The sequence below is a fragment of the Hyla sarda genome, unplaced genomic scaffold (genome assembly GCF_029499605.1).
Source record: "Hyla sarda isolate aHylSar1 unplaced genomic scaffold, aHylSar1.hap1 scaffold_266, whole genome shotgun sequence".
NCBI lineage: Eukaryota > Metazoa > Chordata > Amphibia > Anura > Hylidae > Hyla > Hyla sarda.
This window is the reverse complement of record NW_026609353.1, coordinates 102,976-119,226: the sequence shown is the minus strand read 5'-3', so window position 1 is coordinate 119,226 and position 16,251 is coordinate 102,976. Positions and strand designations below refer to the sequence as shown.

General features: G+C 42.4%; 5 non-coding genes across 5 annotated transcripts; all 5 read left to right on the top strand.

Annotated features, from left to right (window-relative positions):
- Positions 1–1,062: 1,062 nt before the first annotated feature.
- LOC130324782 (U2 spliceosomal RNA) lies at positions 1,063–1,256 on the top strand. The gene has a single exon (XR_008869728.1). It is a non-coding gene; the product is annotated as a U2 spliceosomal RNA (small nuclear RNA).
- A 2,088-nt stretch (positions 1,257–3,344) lies between these two features.
- LOC130324827 (U2 spliceosomal RNA) lies at positions 3,345–3,535 on the top strand. The gene has a single exon (XR_008869761.1). It is a non-coding gene; the product is annotated as a U2 spliceosomal RNA (small nuclear RNA).
- Positions 3,536–10,406: 6,871 nt separating this feature from the next.
- Positions 10,407–10,596, top strand: LOC130324775 (U2 spliceosomal RNA). The gene has a single exon (XR_008869722.1). It is a non-coding gene; the product is annotated as a U2 spliceosomal RNA (small nuclear RNA).
- A 2,124-nt stretch (positions 10,597–12,720) lies between these two features.
- On the top strand, positions 12,721–12,911 carry LOC130324825 (U2 spliceosomal RNA). Its single transcript, XR_008869760.1, has one exon. It is a non-coding gene; the product is annotated as a U2 spliceosomal RNA (small nuclear RNA).
- A 2,087-nt stretch (positions 12,912–14,998) lies between these two features.
- LOC130324824 (U2 spliceosomal RNA) lies at positions 14,999–15,189 on the top strand. Its single transcript, XR_008869759.1, has one exon. It is a non-coding gene; the product is annotated as a U2 spliceosomal RNA (small nuclear RNA).
- The last annotated feature ends 1,062 nt before the right edge of the window (positions 15,190–16,251 follow it).

Here is a 16,251-nt window from a genome sequence, read left to right as displayed (position 1 = left end):
ATGGAAAAAATGAAAAGAGAGAAGGTAATGAGTACTGTAAAGAATGGTGGATATGACTTTCCAAATATTGATTTGTTTTTAAAGTTACACTATTTTCTTTTAATTTTCAAGACGATCCAGTGCAATAGTAAAACAGCTGATATGTGTAAATATTTAGCAGGATGGTTGTTTTCTAAGTGGGGCTGGTGTGAGAGGGATCTGAGGAAACGAATGGCGCTGATTATACCTACCTTTTATGTGGTTCTTCGGTCTTTCAATGATCAGTTTAATTTGAGCTCCTTGGGGAAACCTGAAAAGAAGAAAATAGAATATGAGTTGAGAAAGAGTGAAAAATTTAATGAAGTACCATTCTGTAATATTGCACAGTCAGTTAAGATTTGGAGCCTTTTTAATTCCTTTGGTTTATCAAATAGACAAAAAGATGTGGTATGGATGTCTTACCATGGTTGCCTCCCAACTCGAGTGTTTTTAAGAGGAAGAGGAATAAGAGTGAGTGAACAGTGTCCAAGAGAGGGTTGTGGAGGTAAAGAAGATATTGTACATTTGTGGTGGGACTGTTTTTATGCCAAGGAAGTTTTTAGGCTTTTAACAAGATTTTTTATTGCACTTATGGGTTTTAATGATTTTACTTTTGAGAAAATTTTTATCGGTCAGGACTTTAACATGAAGAATGATGCACGTGTTACTTGGATAATTTTTTCTGTTTTTAAAGAAGTTTTATGGGACTCCAGGAATTTGCTTGTTTTTAAAAATGTTTCCATTTCTCCAAGTGAATGTAGGAGGTTGTTGCTCGGAAGACTTTTTATTGCATATTTATTAGATAAGAAGAGAATGGGAGAAGACAATGCTGAAAAGATCTGGAAATATACCCAATGGTGGAAACTGTAAGTCTGACCAGTTTATGTTTTGTTTTTTAAATGTTTTTGTTTTCCTTCAGCTTTCACCTTTTGGTTTTAAGTTCTTGACCCTCGGTTCCCTTTTTTTTGTCTTTCCGCATGATGTTTTTTCAGACATTGTTTTAAGTGACGAGTCCTGGTAGGAGACCTGATGATCGTTCAAACAATAGTCTGTAACTGAGGAAAAAAAAAAAAAAAAAAAAAAAATCTGTTCTTATCAGTTTAATATCTGATACGTCCCCTATCTGGGGACCATATATTAAATGGATTTTTGAGAACGGGGGCCGATTTCGAAGCTTGCTTCCGTCGCCCTATGCATTGACCCGATATGGCAGTATCTTCGGGTACAGTGCACCACCCCCTTACAGGGTTAAAAAGAAAGATTCCTACTTTCATTGCTACCTGCTTGCTGGCTAGCCAGCTAGCCAGCCCTGTGGGCCTTGCTGCTGCTGCTGCTGCTGCTGCTGCTGCTGCAGCCAAAAAACAAAAGGTGGTGCTGCTGCTGCTTCTGCTGCTTCTGCTTGTGTCTGGCCGCTGTTGGAGCGTCCAGGCACAGGACTTCTGCTGCTGCTGACTAAATGGCCTCCTTAATTGGATCATTTGAGTAGCCAGCACACCTGTGCAGGTAGGGCATGACATGATAGGCAGCTGCCTTGATAGCGGGTGGGTGCTGAATGTTCCTAATTGACAAAATAAGATTAATGCTTATGAAGAAATATAAAATCTCATCCCTTCCCCAATATCGCGCCACACCCCTACCCCTTAATTCCCTGGTTGAACTTGATGGACATATGTCTTTTTTCGACCGTACTAACTATGTAACTATGTAACATAACATGGGGGGGTCTCCTGGCTGTTCACACAGGTGTGTCATTGCTGTACATTGACCATGCATTGCTTCTGTGGTATTGCAAAGGCAAAGACAAATGCTTCCAGCCATCCATTGCACTAATGGATTGGTCATCAGCTGGCTGTCTATGTCCCGCATCAATATAGACCAAAGTACAGAGGGTTAGGCTATGCTATAGTGCACCTACCTGATGCATCAGAAGGTGCGAGGCCCTTGCTAAATTCTGTGCACAGACTTTGAGATCTATGCTTTAGACTGTATCTAAACCTGCTCCAACATGGACTGACATTCTGGCCTACTTTCAGCCGATGCGACTTGTCTGTCGCTGAACAGTCGCTTTTTATGTATTCAGCACCTATGTATAATGTTGTAAAAATGCTCTAGAAGCTAAAGTCGCAGAAATGTCACACATATTTGGCCTGCAACTTTCTGTGCGACAAATTCAGACAGGAAAAATCAGTATAAATCCTTAGAAAATTATCCCCCAGTGTCTCCATCTGCTGGCGGTATTGAATAAGCATTGCTGCACTGATGGGGTATGCATTAGACGAAAAAAAAGAAGAAAAAGAAGAATAATACGCCCAGAAAAGAGGCGAAAAGGAGAAAAACGTAAAAAAACGTGAAAAAAAAGTAAGAGGAAGAGAAGGGAAAAAAAGGTGGAAATGGGTTTAAAAGTGATTTCGGCGGAGAAATATATATATATATATATATATATATATATATATACGCGCACACACACACATATATATAAACGTATTCTCCGTTGAGATATTGCAGCCGCTGCTGTGTCCAGGCCCAGGAGCCTTAGCACTGTGCTGTGATGTCACTCAATACCACTGACATCACTAGGTGTAAACAACATCTCTCCTTTGCTGTGTATGTGACTATGGAGCTGTTTGGTGATGTCGTCTATTATGGCCTTCATAGAAGCAACAGGAGATTGTTGCATCCATCTAGAACCCTCAGAACTACAGTGCTATGATGTCACTCACTTCCACAGGCCTTGCAGAGTGTAAACAACAACAACCCAGCTTTGTTGTGTATGTAACCATAGGGATTGTGATGTCACCTAGAACCTTCACAGCAGCGACAGCTTTATGAGGAGCATCAGCACTGCTCTGCCTGAGCAGAACCATCACCGCCATAGGTTGTCAAATAACCCGGATTTAACCCACACAGGTAAGTCCAATGGGGTGCAGGCATGTCCTCTATGCTTACAGCTTCCCGTGGGTGTTGGTTTGATACCGTTTGGGGACAGCCAAGGAGGCATCTGCAGGCAACAAAGGTAGGTGTGTGCTTGTGTGTGTGTTTCCTATGCAGATCCTAAGCCCAGTGTCACATGCAAGTAGGAGGAGTAAGAAGGGTTCCTGGCAAATCCGGGTTATGGATTGCATTTAAAAAGGCCCCGTGGGAGTGCAATGGGCCCCTGTCTTGCTGCTTAGCAATAATGGTATGGGTTTAGGTTCTGCTGTGTGTACTGGTGGTTGACTGCCCCCCAGCCCAGAGTGTGCATGGAAAATTGTCTGGCAGCCTCCCTGACAGCAAGCAGTGATAGTGCCCATGAAGGGGACCTTGTTGGGCCCGCCCCTTTCACGGTTATCGCTTCTCGGCCTTTTGGCTAAGATCAAGTGTAGTATCTGTTCTTATCAGTTTAATATCTGATACGTCCCCTATCTGGGGACCATATATTAAATGGATTTTTGAGAACGGGGGCCGATTTCGAAGCTTGCTTCCGTCGCCCTATGCATTGACCCGATATGGCAGTATCTTCGGGTACAGTGCACCACCCCCTTACAGGGTTAAAAAGAAAGATTCCTACTTTCATTGCTACCTGCTTGCTGGCTAGCCAGCTAGCCAGCCCTGTGGGCCTTGCTGCTGCTGCTGCAGCCAAAAAACAAAAGGTGGTGCTGCTGCTGCTTCTGCTGCTTCTGCTTCTGCTTGTGTCTGGCCGCTGTTGGAGCGTCCAGGCACAGGACTTCTGCTGCTGCTGACTAAATGGCCTCCTTAATTGGATCATTTGAGTAGCCAGCACACCTGTGCAGGTAGGGCATGACATGATAGGCAGCTGCCTTGATAGCGGGTGGGTGCTGAATGTTCCTAATTGACAAAATAAGATTAATGCTTATGAAGAAATATAAAATCTCATCCCTTCCCCAATATCGCGCCACACCCCTACCCCTTAATTCCCTGGTTGAACTTGATGGACATATGTCTTTTTTCGACCGTACTAACTATGTAACTATGTAACATAACATGGGGGGGTCTCCTGGCTGTTCACACAGGTGTGCCATTGCTGTACATTGACCATGCATTGCTTCTGTGGTATTGCAAAGGCAAAGACAAATGCTTCCAGCCATCCATTGCACTAATGGATTGGTCATCAGCTGGCTGTCTATGTCCCGCATCAATATAGACCAAAGTACAGAGGGTTAGGCTATGCTATAGTGCACCTACCTGATGCATCAGAAGGTGCGAGGCCCTTGCTAAATTCTGTGCACAGACTTTGAGATCTATGCTTTAGACTGTATCTAAACCTGCTCCAACATGGACTGACATTCTGGCCTACTTTCAGCCGATGCGACTTGTCTGTCGCTGAACAGTCGCTTTTTATGTATTCAGCACCTATGTATAATGTTGTAAAAATGCTCTAGAAGCTAAAGTCGCAGAAATGTCACACATATTTGGCCTGCAACTTTCTGTGCGACAAATTCAGACAGGAAAAATCAGTATAAATCCTTAGAAAATTATCCCCCAGTGTCTCCATCTGCTGGCGGTATTGAATAAGCATTGCTGCACTGATGGGGTATGCATTAGACGAAAAAAAAGAAGAAAAAGAAGAATAATACGCCCAGAAAAGAGGCGAAAAGGAGAAAAACGTAAAAAAACGTGAAAAAAAAGTAAGAGGAAGAGAAGGGAAAAAAAGGTGGAAATGGGTTTAAAAGTGATTTCGGCGGAGAAATATATATATATATATATATATATATATATATATATATATATATATATACGCGCACACACACACATATATATAAACGTATTCTCCGTTGAGATATTGCAGCCGCTGCTGTGTCCAGGCCCAGGAGCCTTAGCACTGTGCTGTGATGTCACTCAATACCACTGACATCACTAGGTGTAAACAACATCTCTCCTTTGCTGTGTATGTGACTATGGAGCTGTTTGGTGATGTCGTCTATTATGGCCTTCATAGAAGCAACAGGAGATTGTTGCATCCATCTAGAACCCTCAGAACTACAGTGCTATGATGTCACTCACTTCCACAGGCCTTGCAGAGTGTAAACAACAACAACCCAGCTTTGTTGTGTATGTAACCATAGGGATTGTGATGTCACCTAGAACCTTCACAGCAGCGACAGCTTTATGAGGAGCATCAGCACTGCTCTGCCTGAGCAGAACCATCACCGCCATAGGTTGTCAAATAACCCGGATTTAACCCACACAGGTAAGTCCAATGGGGTGCAGGCATGTCCTCTATGCTTACAGCTTCCCGTGGGTGTTGGTTTGATACCGTTTGGGGACAGCCAAGGAGGCATCTGCAGGCAACAAAGGTAGGTGTGTGCTTGTGTGTGTGTTTCCTATGCAGATCCTAAGCCCAGTGTCACATGCAAGTAGGAGGAGTAAGAAGGGTTCCTGGCAAATCCGGGTTATGGATTGCATTTAAAAAGGCCCCGTGGGAGTGCAATGGGCCCCTGTCTTGCTGCTTAGCAATAATGGTATGGGTTTAGGTTCTGCTGTGTGTACTGGTGGTTGACTGCCCCCCAGCCCAGAGTGTGCATGGAAAATTGTCTGGCAGCCTCCCTGACAGCAAGCAGTGATAGTGCCCATGAAGGGGACCTTGTTGGGCCCGCCCCTTTCACGGTTATCGCTTCTCGGCCTTTTGGCTAAGATCTTGTATCTTGTCAAGGGGCTCTGAGTTCGTCGAACCTTCGGCCTTGAGGCATCGGCGTTTTTTTAGCCGTCTTAAGCCTCATGCTGCTATAGGAGGAGGACTTACAAAGAACGGGAAGGCGATCCCCCATGGCGACCCTTAGGTTTGCTGCGCATACTGAAACTCGGATTAAGAACACCTTCCGTATTGAAGTGGATGAGGAGAAAAAGGAGAAGATGACTTTGGAATTTTTTGTCAAGAGAATTATGCTGGATTTATTGCACATTCAGAGAGAAGATGTGTTTTGCCTAAAAGACCCAGGTAAAGGACTTTTCATTCTTACCTTGACTTCCGCATCTGCATGTGACCATATGTTTGAGAAAGTTCGGGAGCTTGCCAATGAGGAGGATATGAAAGGACTTGTTTTGATTGCTCTATATTCTAATGGCGATGTTCCACTGGTGGTTACTATGCACGATCCATACGTGGATATAAGAGACATTGTCTTATTTTTAAACCAATATTGTGCGGAAGTCAAATACTCTCATAAAATAATGAATGCAATGGACTTTTGGACTGGAAAGCATAAGTTTGCTGTTAAGTTCAGAGAAGATGTGAGAGGAATTGGAGGTCTGTGTCGCCCACCTGCAAATTTTTTAATTGGGCGTAAACGTGGCTATTTATTCTACCCTGGGATGCCGTATTATTGCAGGAAATGCCATGAATATGGTCATACACAAGAATCTTGCAAAGAGGAAGTGGTTATTTGCAAAAGATGTGGCCAAAAAGGCCACACCACTTTGGACTGTCAAAATGAGATTCTGTGTAATGTGTGTAAGCAGAAAGGACACGCTTTTAAGGATTGTCCTCAACGCTCCTGGGCCAATATTGTGGCTACGTCGGCTGGTCCCTCGATGAGGAAGAGCTCCATGGATGCTGTGCCTGTGCCTAAGACCCACACCCTGAAAGTGATGCCTGAGTCTTCTGCTACCGGAATTCCTGTGATACCTGCTGTGGCTCATGTCTCCAAAAGCATTGTGTCCCCGGGGAAGGTCGTAGGACCTGAGACAGAAGTGAGGGGTTCTCCTCTCATGGAAGTTGAGGGTCCTGGACCGCCCAGAAGGGATACAGAGGAGATGGATGTAGAAGAACGGCGAAAGAGGAAAAGCAGAGACCGGAAAGAGGAAAAGGGCCTTAACATCAAAAGGAGTGGTCGAGTTAGTGCAGACGAGGGGAATGTGGAGATTGTCTGCCAAAAGGTTATAACAGCATCCGACCCTGTTAATATTGAGGAATTTGTGTCACCACCTGCAGATTGGGGTTCTTTGTCTGAGGATAATGAATGACCCAGGAGCTACCAAGTGTTAATATCTCCTCCTTCAATGTGAGGAGTTTGAAGAGCCCGGAGAGGAGGGCTGCTTTATTCTCTTTCTTGTCTTCTTTGCCTACAGACATTTTATTTTTACAGGAATGTGCCATTGATTATGATATCAATTATTCATCTTTGAGATCTGAATGGACTCTTGGCCCGTCTGTGTGGTCAGGGGATAATGAGAGGAAAGTGACTGGTGTTGGCATACTGTTCAAGAGCAGTGAGTATAAAGTTACCTCCTTCACAGACATTGTACCCGGTAGAGCCCTGCTCGTTCATATTATTTATAATGACATGAATATGAGACTTTTAAATGTATATGCCTCTCCAGATAAGGATGAAAGATCTGATTTATTAGAGAAAATTCAGTTTTATTTACCGGGTTCATCCCCGCTTATCATCGCTGGTGATTTTAATTGTATAATGGCAGGAGAGGAGCGGGCTGGAGGATCTGAACAAAGGAAAGATAAGACTGAAAAACAACTAAAGGATTTTATAGTTGATTTTAATTTAAAAGATTTGTGGAGAACCTCTTTCCCTAATGACCCTGGGTATACCTGGGGGAATAGCCTTTATATGTCAAGGATTGATTATATTTTTGCTTCTGGATTTGCATTTTATGGGAATATGCAATTGACTTCTACCTTTTTTTCAGATCATAAGATTTTATCTGCTACATGTAAGTTTGATGGGGTTTGCAGAGCCAAAGGAGTCTGGCGTCTGAATGTCTCTTTGCTTGAAGATGAAGAAATTAAATGTAATTTTATCCATCTTTTTAAAAAATTGCAGAACTCAAGGACTAATTTTAATTCTCTTTTAGCATGGTGGGAATTCTGCAAGGTAAAATTTAAAGAGTATTTTATTAAGATGGGTGTTAAAAAAACAAAAGAGAAATTGAAATGGTATAGAGATCTTAACACAAAACTACAAACCTATTATCAACTCAAAGAGCTGGGTGTATATGTAGACGATCTGATTTTAAGTGTTAAAAGTGATATTCAGAAGGCTATAACTAACAAAGGGAAAGAAATAATTTTTAACTCCAAAGTTGAATGTAAAGAGAAGGATGAAAAGTGTACAAGATTCTTTTTTAAAAAGGTAATGGAAACAAAAAAGTTAATGATTAACATTGAGGATGAAACTACTAATGTAGGAATGTTATCCAAAGCTAAATCCTTTTATCAAGATCTGTTTAATGAGAAACCCATTGATATATCTGCTGCTAATTTTCTCCTAAGCACTTTAGATTGTGGTTTAAGTAAGGAGGACCAAGATGCACTTTGCACAGAAGTAAGATGCCAAGAATTAGAAATTGCTGCTAAAAGTTTATCCACAGGTAAAACACCAGGTTCTGATGGACTTCCTGTAGAGTTTTATAAAACCTTTTGGGAAATTTTTAAAGATGATTTGCTTAATATTTTTAAGGAGGCTTTTAATTCTGATGTTCTACCTTTATCTTGGAGGAGTGGTATAGTGTCTCTGATCCCCAAAAAGGGGGATAGGAACAGCTTAGAAAATTGGAGACCAATTACGCTTCTTAATGTTGATTATAAGATTATGTCAAAAATTTTTGTTAACAGAATGAAGCCGTTTTTGTACAAGGTCATCCATGTGGATCAGGTATGTGGTGTCCCAGGAAGGAGTGTAGCTGAACCTTTAAATGCTATTAGGGACGTCATATGGTATCAGCAAGAGCGGAATCAAAATCTAGCCATTCTATCTCTAGATTTTCATAAAGCGTTCGATAGAGTATCACATTGTTTTTTATGGATGGTTTTACAACGCATAAGTTTTCCTAACATATTTATTAAGCAAATTGCTCTCTTATATAAAGGTTCTTTTAGCAGGATTTTAATAAATGGTTTCCTTACAGATTTTATTAATTTATCATCAGGGGTAAAGCAAGGCTGCCCTCTGTCTCCTATACTGTTTATATGTGCAATAGAACCTCTGTTAAACTTAATAAGGAATGATAAAATAATAAAAGGAGTGCCAGTTCCTGGAGGTAATAATGCCACCCTTAAAGTGTGTGGCTATATGGATGATATTAATGTTTTTTGTGAAAGTGCCTTCTCTTTACAAAGAGTTGTTGATGTTACTGATTTCTTTTGTAAAGCTTCTGCTTTTAAACTTAATTTATCTAAATGTGACTGTTTTTATATAGGTAAATGGGAAAACGTGCAAATACCAAACCTAAAATTACAGTCAGAAAAAATAAAAATCCTTGGAGTCATCTTTGATAAAAATAACAATGGTGAGGAAAGTTGGCTAATGGTAAAAGAAAAGGTAAAGAAAAAGGTAGACTTTTGGTCCCTTAGGAAATTATCCTTAGAAGGTAAAATTTTGGTGATTAAGGCTATGCTAATACCCATTATGCTCTATTTAAATATGATTTATCCTCCTAATGAACTTATGTCTAGGCAACTTCAGAGGATTCTCTTTGAGTTTCTATGGAGTTCTAAAGCAGAAAAATTAAAAAGAGATACTATGTATAAGTCACAAAAAAATGGAGGAAAACAGGTTCCCTGTATTAGAAAATTTTTATACTTAAGGTTTTTTAGTTGGTGTTTTAGGGGACTTTTTATGAAAAGTGTATGGTCCTGTTTTTTAAAGTACTCTGCGGGACATATTTTTAGAAAAAGAGAATGGGTGTTTTTATCATTATCTTCTCCTGTACTTTTAACTCCGCCTAAACATTATGCCATCTTAGAAAAAATTATACGTATGTATAACCTTAAAGACTTTGACTTGTTAACCTTGAGGGATGCTCGCAAGATAGAAGTACAGTTAAATTTGCAAGAAGAAATATGTATGGTCTCTAATTTTTCTTATAATAGGTGTGTACAAATATGGAAAAAGGTAAACGAGCCATATCTTTTTAATGAGCACAAGGATTTAGCATGGATGATTATCCATGAGTGTCTTCCGGTAAGATTTTTCCAATATAGAAGAGGTCTAAATGCTGTATGTGTCTGTCCCCGGGATAATTGCAATATAGATGAAACTGTTTTGCACCTTTTCTGGAATTGTTATTTTGCACAAAAGGTTTTTAGACTAATTGGTTCTTTATTGAAATTCCTAACAGGTCTAAAAGTTTTAAATCATGAAGTTGTTTTATATGGCAAAAGTGATGGAGTTATGAAAGAAAAAGAGAGAATTTTGTGGATTTTTATCAACTGTACAAAAAATGTATTATGGAAAGTTCGTAATATCCTTGTCTTCAAAAGAGATTTTATTTGTGAAAAAGAATGTTTGAAGATGATATACAGTGAAGTTTACTTGTACTATTTAATTGATAAAAAGAGATATGGGCAGAAAAAAGCATTAGCTATGTGGAATTTACATTTATGGAAAACAGTATTTGATGTATTGTAAACATTTTTTGTGATGTATTTAAGTTTTTGAGTTTTTTCAATAAAAATGTAAAAAAAAAAAAAAATCTGTTCTTATCAGTTTAATATCTGATACGTCCCCTATCTGGGGACCATATATTAAATGGATTTTTGAGAACGGGGGCCGATTTCGAAGCTTGCTTCCGTCGCCCTATGCATTGACCCGATATGGCAGTATCTTCGGGTACAGTGCACCACCCCCTTACAGGGTTAAAAAGAAAGATTCCTACTTTCATTGCTACCTGCTTGCTGGCTAGCCAGCTAGCCAGCCCTGTGGGCCTTGCTGCTGCTGCTGCTGCTGCTGCTGCTGCTGCTGCAGCCAAAAAACAAAAGGTGGTGCTGCTGCTGCTTCTGCTGCTTCTGCTTGTGTCTGGCCGCTGTTGGAGCGTCCAGGCACAGGACTTCTGCTGCTGCTGACTAAATGGCCTCCTTAATTGGATCATTTGAGTAGCCAGCACACCTGTGCAGGTAGGGCATGACATGATAGGCAGCTGCCTTGATAGCGGGTGGGTGCTGAATGTTCCTAATTGACAAAATAAGATTAATGCTTATGAAGAAATATAAAATCTCATCCCTTCCCCAATATCGCGCCACACCCCTACCCCTTAATTCCCTGGTTGAACTTGATGGACATATGTCTTTTTTCGACCGTACTAACTATGTAACTATGTAACATAACATGGGGGGGTCTCCTGGCTGTTCACACAGGTGTGTCATTGCTGTACATTGACCATGCATTGCTTCTGTGGTATTGCAAAGGCAAAGACAAATGCTTCCAGCCATCCATTGCACTAATGGATTGGTCATCAGCTGGCTGTCTATGTCCCGCATCAATATAGACCAAAGTACAGAGGGTTAGGCTATGCTATAGTGCACCTACCTGATGCATCAGAAGGTGCGAGGCCCTTGCTAAATTCTGTGCACAGACTTTGAGATCTATGCTTTAGACTGTATCTAAACCTGCTCCAACATGGACTGACATTCTGGCCTACTTTCAGCCGATGCGACTTGTCTGTCGCTGAACAGTCGCTTTTTATGTATTCAGCACCTATGTATAATGTTGTAAAAATGCTCTAGAAGCTAAAGTCGCAGAAATGTCACACATATTTGGCCTGCAACTTTCTGTGCGACAAATTCAGACAGGAAAAATCAGTATAAATCCTTAGAAAATTATCCCCCAGTGTCTCCATCTGCTGGCGGTATTGAATAAGCATTGCTGCACTGATGGGGTATGCATTAGACGAAAAAAAAGAAGAAAAAAAAGAAGAAAAAGAAGAATAATACGCCCAGAAAAGAGGCGAAAAGGAGAAAAACGTAAAAAAACGTGAAAAAAAAGTAAGAGGAAGAGAAGGGAAAAAAAGGTGGAAATGGGTTTAAAAGTGATTTCGGCGGAGAAATATATATATATATATATATATATATATATATATATATATATATATATACGCGCACACACACACATATATATAAACGTATTCTCCGTTGAGATATTGCAGCCGCTGCTGTGTCCAGGCCCAGGAGCCTTAGCACTGTGCTGTGATGTCACTCAATACCACTGACATCACTAGGTGTAAACAACATCTCTCCTTTGCCCTTTGCTGTGTATGTGACTATGGAGCTGTTTGGTGATGTCGTCTATTATGGCCTTCATAGAAGCAACAGGAGATTGTTGCATCCATCTAGAACCCTCAGAACTACAGTGCTATGATGTCACTCACTTCCACAGGCCTTGCAGAGTGTAAACAACAACAACCCAGCTTTGTTGTGTATGTAACCATAGGGATTGTGATGTCACCTAGAACCTTCACAGCAGCGACAGCTTTATGAGGAGCATCAGCACTGCTCTGCCTGAGCAGAACCATCACCGCCATAGGTTGTCAAATAACCCGGATTTAACCCACACAGGTAAGTCCAATGGGGTGCAGGCATGTCCTCTATGCTTACAGCTTCCCGTGGGTGTTGGTTTGATACCGTTTGGGGACAGCCAAGGAGGCATCTGCAGGCAACAAAGGTAGGTGTGTGCTTGTGTGTGTGTTTCCTATGCAGATCCTAAGCCCAGTGTCACATGCAAGTAGGAGGAGTAAGAAGGGTTCCTGGCAAATCCGGGTTATGGATTGCATTTAAAAAGGCCCCGTGGGAGTGCAATGGGCCCCTGTCTTGCTGCTTAGCAATAATGGTATGGGTTTAGGTTCTGCTGTGTGTACTGGTGGTTGACTGCCCCCCAGCCCAGAGTGTGCATGGAAAATTGTCTGGCAGCCTCCCTGACAGCAAGCAGTGATAGTGCCCATGAAGGGGACCTTGTTGGGCCCGCCCCTTTCACGGTTATCGCTTCTCGGCCTTTTGGCTAAGATCAAGTGTAGTATCTGTTCTTATCAGTTTAATATCTGATACGTCCCCTATCTGGGGACCATATATTAAATGGATTTTTGAGAACGGGGGCCGATTTCGAAGCTTGCTTCCGTCGCCCTATGCATTGACCCGATATGGCAGTATCTTCGGGTACAGTGCACCACCCCCTTACAGGGTTAAAAAGAAAGATTCCTACTTTCATTGCTACCTGCTTGCTGGCTAGCCAGCTAGCCAGCCCTGTGGGCCTTGCTGCTGCTGCTGCTGCTGCTGCTGCTGCAGCCAAAAAACAAAAGGTGGTGCTGCTGCTGCTTCTGCTGCTTCTGCTTGTGTCTGGCCGCTGTTGGAGCGTCCAGGCACAGGACTTCTGCTGCTGCTGACTAAATGGCCTCCTTAATTGGATCATTTGAGTAGCCAGCACACCTGTGCAGGTAGGGCATGACATGATAGGCAGCTGCCTTGATAGCGGGTGGGTGCTGAATGTTCCTAATTGACAAAATAAGATTAATGCTTATGAAGAAATATAAAATCTCATCCCTTCCCCAATATCGCGCCACACCCCTACCCCTTAATTCCCTGGTTGAACTTGATGGACATATGTCTTTTTTCGACCGTACTAACTATGTAACTATGTAACATAACATGGGGGGGTCTCCTGGCTGTTCACACAGGTGTGTCATTGCTGTACATTGACCATGCATTGCTTCTGTGGTATTGCAAAGGCAAAGACAAATGCTTCCAGCCATCCATTGCACTAATGGATTGGTCATCAGCTGGCTGTCTATGTCCCGCATCAATATAGACCAAAGTACAGAGGGTTAGGCTATGCTATAGTGCACCTACCTGATGCATCAGAAGGTGCGAGGCCCTTGCTAAATTCTGTGCACAGACTTTGAGATCTATGCTTTAGACTGTATCTAAACCTGCTCCAACATGGACTGACATTCTGGCCTACTTTCAGCCGATGCGACTTGTCTGTCGCTGAACAGTCGCTTTTTATGTATTCAGCACCTATGTATAATGTTGTAAAAATGCTCTAGAAGCTAAAGTCGCAGAAATGTCACACATATTTGGCCTGCAACTTTCTGTGCGACAAATTCAGACAGGAAAAATCAGTATAAATCCTTAGAAAATTATCCCCCAGTGTCTCCATCTGCTGGCGGTATTGAATAAGCATTGCTGCACTGATGGGGTATGCATTAGACGAAAAAAAAGAAGAAAAAGAAGAATAATACGCCCAGAAAAGAGGCGAAAAGGAGAAAAACGTAAAAAAACGTGAAAAAAAAGTAAGAGGAAGAGAAGGGAAAAAAAGGTGGAAATGGGTTTAAAAGTGATTTCGGCGGAGAAATATATATATATATATATATATATATATATATATATACGCGCACACACACACATATATATAAACGTATTCTCCGTTGAGATATTGCAGCCGCTGCTGTGTCCAGGCCCAGGAGCCTTAGCACTGTGCTGTGATGTCACTCAATACCACTGACATCACTAGGTGTAAACAACATCTCTCCTTTGCTGTGTATGTGACTATGGAGCTGTTTGGTGATGTCGTCTATTATGGCCTTCATAGAAGCAACAGGAGATTGTTGCATCCATCTAGAACCCTCAGAACTACAGTGCTATGATGTCACTCACTTCCACAGGCCTTGCAGAGTGTAAACAACAACAACCCAGCTTTGTTGTGTATGTAACCATAGGGATTGTGATGTCACCTAGAACCTTCACAGCAGCGACAGCTTTATGAGGAGCATCAGCACTGCTCTGCCTGAGCAGAACCATCACCGCCATAGGTTGTCAAATAACCCGGATTTAACCCACACAGGTAAGTCCAATGGGGTGCAGGCATGTCCTCTATGCTTACAGCTTCCCGTGGGTGTTGGTTTGATACCGTTTGGGGACAGCCAAGGAGGCATCTGCAGGCAACAAAGGTAGGTGTGTGCTTGTGTGTGTGTTTCCTATGCAGATCCTAAGCCCAGTGTCACATGCAAGTAGGAGGAGTAAGAAGGGTTCCTGGCAAATCCGGGTTATGGATTGCATTTAAAAAGGCCCCGTGGGAGTGCAATGGGCCCCTGTCTTGCTGCTTAGCAATAATGGTATGGGTTTAGGTTCTGCTGTGTGTACTGGTGGTTGACTGCCCCCCAGCCCAGAGTGTGCATGGAAAATTGTCTGGCAGCCTCCCTGACAGCAAGCAGTGATAGTGCCCATGAAGGGGACCTTGTTGGGCCCGCCCCTTTCACGGTTATCGCTTCTCGGCCTTTTGGCTAAGATCAAGTGTAGTATCTGTTCTTATCAGTTTAATATCTGATACGTCCCCTATCTGGGGACCATATATTAAATGGATTTTTGAGAACGGGGGCCGATTTCGAAGCTTGCTTCCGTCGCCCTATGCATTGACCCGATATGGCAGTATCTTCGGGTACAGTGCACCACCCCCTTACAGGGTTAAAAAGAAAGATTCCTACTTTCATTGCTACCTGCTTGCTGGCTAGCCAGCTAGCCAGCCCTGTGGGCCTTGCTGCTGCTGCTGCTGCTGCTGCTGCTGCAGCCAAAAAACAAAAGGTGGTGCTGCTGCTGCTTCTGCTGCTTCTGCTTGTGTCTGGCCGCTGTTGGAGCGTCCAGGCACAGGACTTCTGCTGCTGCTGACTAAATGGCCTCCTTAATTGGATCATTTGAGTAGCCAGCACACCTGTGCAGGTAGGGCATGACATGATAGGCAGCTGCCTTGATAGCGGGTGGGTGCTGAATGTTCCTAATTGACAAAATAAGATTAATGCTTATGAAGAAATATAAAATCTCATCCCTTCCCCAATATCGCGCCACACCCCTACCCCTTAATTCCCTGGTTGAACTTGATGGACATATGTCTTTTTTCGACCGTACTAACTATGTAACTATGTAACATAACATGGGGGGGTCTCCTGGCTGTTCACACAGGTGTGTCATTGCTGTACATTGACCATGCATTGCTTCTGTGGTATTGCAAAGGCAAAGACAAATGCTTCCAGCCATCCATTGCACTAATGGATTGGTCATCAGCTGGCTGTCTATGTCCCGCATCAATATAGACCAAAGTACAGAGGGTTAGGCTATGCTATAGTGCACCTACCTGATGCATCAGAAGGTGCGAGGCCCTTGCTAAATTCTGTGCACAGACTTTGAGATCTATGCTTTAGACTGTATCTAAACCTGCTCCAACATGGACTGACATTCTGGCCTACTTTCAGCCGATGCGACTTGTCTGTCGCTGAACAGTCGCTTTTTATGTATTCAGCACCTATGTATAATGTTGTAAAAATGCTCTAGAAGCTAAAGTCGCAGAAATGTCACACATATTTGGCCTGCAACTTTCTGTGCGACAAATTCAGACAGGAAAAATCAGTATAAATCCTTAGAAAATTATCCCCCAGTGTCTCCATCTGCTGGCGGTATTGAATAAGCATTGCTGCACTGATGGGGTATGCATTAGACGAAAAAAAAGAAGAAAAAGAAGAATA